This window comes from Procambarus clarkii, chromosome 90 (genome assembly GCF_040958095.1).
Source record: "Procambarus clarkii isolate CNS0578487 chromosome 90, FALCON_Pclarkii_2.0, whole genome shotgun sequence".
NCBI lineage: Eukaryota > Metazoa > Arthropoda > Malacostraca > Decapoda > Cambaridae > Procambarus > Procambarus clarkii.
Genome location: NC_091239.1, coordinates 13,300,741 through 13,306,441, shown reverse-complemented (window position 1 = coordinate 13,306,441; position 5,701 = coordinate 13,300,741). Strand labels below are relative to the sequence as shown.

General features: G+C 34.3%; 1 long non-coding RNA gene across 1 annotated transcript; it reads left to right on the top strand.

Moving 5' to 3' along the window:
- Positions 1-1,832: 1,832 nt before the first annotated feature.
- On the top strand, positions 1,833-2,724 carry LOC138359240 (uncharacterized). Its single transcript, XR_011225858.1, has 3 exons — positions 1,833-2,047; positions 2,292-2,414; positions 2,593-2,724. It is a non-coding gene; the product is annotated as an uncharacterized lncRNA (long non-coding RNA).
- The last annotated feature ends 2,977 nt before the right edge of the window (positions 2,725-5,701 follow it).

Below are 5,701 nucleotides of genomic sequence, written 5' to 3'. Positions count from 1 at the left end.
CATTATGGAATCCGAGGCCTTGCCCTTGACTACATCCGATCCTATCTTAGTGACAGACACCAATATGTAACCATCAATGATACAACTTCTTCCACTCTACCAATTACCGTTGGAGTGCCACAGGGCAGCATCTTAGGACCTCTTCTATTTCTTATATATATAAACGATCTGCCTAATGTCTCTAATATTCTCAAACCTATATTGTTTGCTGACGATACTACCCTTATCTACTCAAACCTCAACCCACATACACTAAATAATGTTGTGAATAATGAATTAAAAAAAGTCCACTTATGGATGTCAACGAACAAACTAACATTAAACATCGAAAAGACTTACTACATCTTATTTGGAAACAAATCATCAAATGCAATTCAGCTACAGATAGACAACATTAACATCAGTAATAAAAATGATGGCAAGTTTCTTGGCCTATTCCTAGACAAGAGACTCAACTTCAGCACCCACATTCAACACATAACTAAGAAAGTCTCTAAGACAGTTGGTATACTCTCCAAAATCAGATATTATGTTCCTAACTCTGCTCTCCTCTCACTATATTATGCACTAATCTACCCCTATCTTAATTATGGTATCTGTGCATGGGGGTCTACCACTGCAAACCACCTTAAGCCCATCATCACACAGCAAAAATCTGCTATCAGAATAATAACTAACTCTGCTTTCAGACAACACTCAGCTCCCTTGTTTAAATCTCTAAACTTGCTAAATATTAACTCCCTCCACACATTCTCTTGTGTCAACTACATTTACAAAACCCTGTTCTTAAATGCAAACCATGCTCTGAAACTCTCCCTGGACAGATGTAATAGGACCCATTATCACCACACCAGAAATAAATATCTCTTTGATATCCCCAGGGTCAAACTTAATCTGTGTAAACACTCTATGCAAATTAAGGGACCTAGTCTATGGAACTCACTCCCTAGTGAATTGAAAAACTGTAAAACTTTTGCCTTATTTAAAAGCAAAACCAAAAAGTACCTAATTTCATCTATTTAGTTTCCTACACTGAGCTTTAATTTGCTCTGTACCTAGTGGTACCCAATCTCCTAATTTTTATGTAATATCAAACAACCTTATCATTGTGTTCATTGCTGTCTTCTTTTATGTGCTAGCCATATGCTGTATTGTGACTACCAATTTTTGTCAACTACCATTCAAGCTGTCATTGCAATCAATCTTATATTGTTTCTGCTGTATTGTGCCTACCAATTTGTTGTCAACTACCATTTTAAGCTGTCATTGCAATCAATCATAGCTACCTATGTGCTTTAATATACTGTACCTATAATTTTCTCTCATCTTTTTTTTTTTTTCATTCCATGTAATCTGTTATCATTTTTTTGTCTATAAATTTTGCAAGTATTTACCTCCTTAAAATTTTCTTAGATTAAGGACCTGCCCGAAACGCTGCGCGTGCTAGTGGCTTTACAAGACTGTAATTACCATAATTGTATCCTCACATTCCTTATGTACATTCTTGTATATGCATAAATAAATAAATAAATAAATAAATAAATAAAGTTATAGCTTATTTATGTTGACCCAGCACCTTACTAAAGGGATTACCTTAACTTGTGTCACTATCTCTCTAGGGGGCTCCAGGTAGGCAGTATAGGTAATGCCACTAACATGCATATCATTATGGGAAAGTCCATAATTTAACACATAATTATAAGTAGGTAATTTGTAGCAAATTTTAAGATTATTAATAGGTACATTGTAGCATAATTTTGCATAAGCATAATTTTCTTGTTTTGTTCTTGTACTTTTCCTTCGAACACTATTATTTTCTCTTCAGAATTTCACCGGAGAATAGCAGTGATGACTAGAGAACATCTTGAACGTGAGTACCAGAAAGCACGTGCTGCAATGATACAAAGAAATGAGTACTTGAAGAGACTCTTAAACGTGGAGGAACCAAACTCAATAAAGGTGACAAACAAGAAACAGAAAAAAGATAACATACAGGATGTATCACACATTAATTCAAAACAAAGACCAGCTGCACCCCAATCTGATGGTAATCTTCTATTATTTTTTTAACAATATTTCTACAGCTGTTATTTGTGTACTTTCCAATAATATTTGTTGCCTATTTTTAAGTGTATGCTAGACAATTATGGAGATTAAATTACTATAACACTGAACAACTTGGTAGCATAAAGTTAGTTATAGTAATATCTTGAGATTTGTCTGAAAATATTAATACTTGTATACAATTTGCAATTATGTACCATGCTTAAATCTTCAAATGTGCCACCCAGACATTCTGCCTGCTATACTTTCACCACCACACATTCAAAATGCGGGCTATTCTACTAGTGGCAGAACGTACACTCAAAGTTATTTGGCAGCTGGTGAAGAAACTTTGGAATCATTTGATGTTGGTATGTCCCAACATCATTTGTTGGTATTTAAATGAGGGTTTATTTAATGGACACACGTCATAAATATTATGTACCAAAATTGTGCTTAATGCCTATGAAATTTTGTTTAACATATTATACTAATCATTCCTTTCACTTACAAATTTTTCTTACTAATTTGTAATCCCATATTTCAAAGTACTTGCTGCAGAACTTGAACAAATTAAAGATTCTCAGCCAAGTGTTTCTGACTGGCAAAAAAGAAGAAAAAATGCAGAGATTAATTGAGGAGAAAGCAGGGCAATGCTGTTCGATTGGACATTGTCTGAGTTGGGTGTTCCAGATAAAGGTAAATTAAATATTGCTGTGTTCATTAAGGTTATACTGTATAATAAGCATCATATGCAAATTAATGACACTCTATTAATACATTTAGACTTCAGATTGTTTAAAATGTTAGGTATACAGTATTTAAAATTAGTATAAATAATTACCCCTTTTTTCATCAGGTAAAGTTTGTGTACAATGTACAAATTGTGAGGCAAGCATCAAATGTGAAGACTGTTTTGCATTTTTGTGTCACATTTGTGACCAAATGCAACATTTTCTCATGCCTTTCCACCACAGATTATATTGGAAAAATGGCTTTTATGAGCCATTAGACCCGACACAAACTGTGTGCCCTGAAGGAAATATCTTTCACTGGAGTAAGTATACGATACCTGTATAAAATCCGTACTTTGTTCCGAGATTACTTCTACTTCCCAATCCCAGTCTAGAGCTACGATTATCTTGGTATAACAAAATAAAATGAATAAATGTTTCATTTCAGTCATTACAACATTTGGAGAAGTCTTAAAGTTTAAACCTGACACTTGGTTTTATAGATTGATTTAATCGTCTGATTGTTTCTTTTCTGTGAATTTCTCAGTCATTATCTGGAGAATAATGTCAATATTTTGTACAATCAAGAAACAATGAAATATTCAGTCTGAAATTCTTTTCCATAAAACTCATTTTGTCAAACTGTCTTCCTTTTCTTTGTTACCAGAACCTGTTGTACCAGCCCAACCACCAAATTCTTGCCCCAACTGCACAGATTGCAAGTTTAAAATTTCAAGCTCCAGCAATCTCTGCATCTTCATCACTATAATGGGTAAATAAACTTTAAAATTTACCCTTTTATTTCCATTACCGGATATTCCTGAATCACAATACATTTTGAAATTTTTGTTGCTATAAATGTTAATTTTTACATCACTATTTTAGCAAGTCGCCACACCACTCAATGCACTGTATTTTAAACTACAGGAAGGTATGACCTCTATACTCCAATCTATACATGCCACTGTGGATATGAGCATCAACAACTAGGCAAGACCATGCACAAGTCTGGTTTCTACAACTAAAAACATGCTGAAAGCTGGTATTTGTTTATATGGTTCATCTGATCAAGTTTTTTATTATTTTACCTGCCCTGTAATCAGTATAATGCGATTTGTATTCAGTATTCAATAAGTATCAACTCCCTCAAATAATCAATAAAAGAATGAAAACATATTGGTCAAACTTGAGTTGGTCGTGGTGAGTAAAGGTATGTTATGAAACTGTTATTAATCTATGCTCTTCAAGATGTTCATTGCTATAAATATTTTTCTCAGAAAGAACAGAAGAACTCACAGAGGGTGCAGTCTTTTGGAACCATCGAAAAATTGATGGACTGGCTCGTGCATTAGTTACTCGACTCAGAAAGGTACTAAAAATAATATATATTTATTTTATTTATTTGTATTTATTTTGAAACTTATTATAATGCATTTATATGTGAAAGGTATTATAATGCATTTATAGGTTAGTTATGTGTTCAGATCATGTACTACATATATTTTCCATTATAAATTAGCGACCATTTCCTTGAATTAACTGCTTGAACTTTTTCAATATATCAATAAGGTTAATTTGTATAAAGTATATAGTATTTAATTAACCTAAATGTATGATTCCGAGATATATCAAATGTGTTCACAGAGAAATCACAGTATCGTGATATATCACGGGAACTGTGATGAGGGTTTGAACCCCATGCACTGAGTGCTCTCAGATGCATGCTCTAGTTCACTACGCCACGACATGGTCAGATGAATTGCAACTTGGAGTACTACTGCACCCACAAGGATGCCAAGGCTTCCACTGAAGCCAAACCAGGTTTCACACAATTCCCCCATGAACTCGGTCTCTGTCATTCAGTAGTTCTGCCTTTGATGCCCCCATTTCAATGTCTTTCTCCATGTATTGATATATCACAATAATATGAATTCTATGTGTATTGAAAGGGCCATCAGAGGTAAAACTACTGGAGGACACAGACCAAGTACATGGGAAACTGCATGCACAACCGCCCATGGAATGGGTATGGGGGTGCATAATTAACAAAAATTGAATTGTGGGTTCATTAGTACCCTAGGTTGCAATTCTTTTGACCATGTTGTGGCGCATTCAACTACAGCAAGCATCTGGGAATGCCAAGCCCATAGGTTCGAACCACTCATCATGGTTAATGTGATTTGTTCATTAAATTTATTATATTTTCAAATAGGCCAGAGAGACGGAAATAACAGTTTCAAATGAGATCGACAAACTTGATGTTCAAAAGTCATTGATTCAAGAATGGCGATCTGACCTACAAATGATTTGTAAGGAGTTAGAGTTAAACACTGGAACAACCTCGAAGAACATAAAATATTCTATCGAGGCAGTTGCAGACTCTATCAGGCATCGCAAAAATCTGATTGCCACTGATGCAGGTAGGCTTACTATTTCTTTGTTAACTCTGAAGCAATTTCTATTTAGCTCTTGTCTATAATTTCTATGTAGGTAAATGATGAGGAAATTTTTTTAACAACTTTAAAACTTTCAGCCAAAAAACTTTATTTGCAGCATCCAGTAAAATGCGCTCTTCACTCCGGCACAGAAATGAGTGTGATAGGAAAAAGCTTCAAGGCTTCATAAAAATCTACAATAGTGAAAACTCTGAAATTCTCAGTGAAAAGGATGCAATAGAAGGTATCCTGCCATGGCACAATTTATTGCCTCATCATAGCCAAAATGGTATGTAACTACATCTCATTTTATCAGGGGTTACAATTCGGCCTTATCAAGATAACTAACATTTAGCATGCATAATGGATAAGCTTTACTTATTTTTGAAGTAAAATATCATCACTACTGTTTGTAAAATAGGTGCAGTATCATAATCCGTAGGTTTTTATCAGGTTGATACTGCACAATAAACTATGTATAGTATGTAT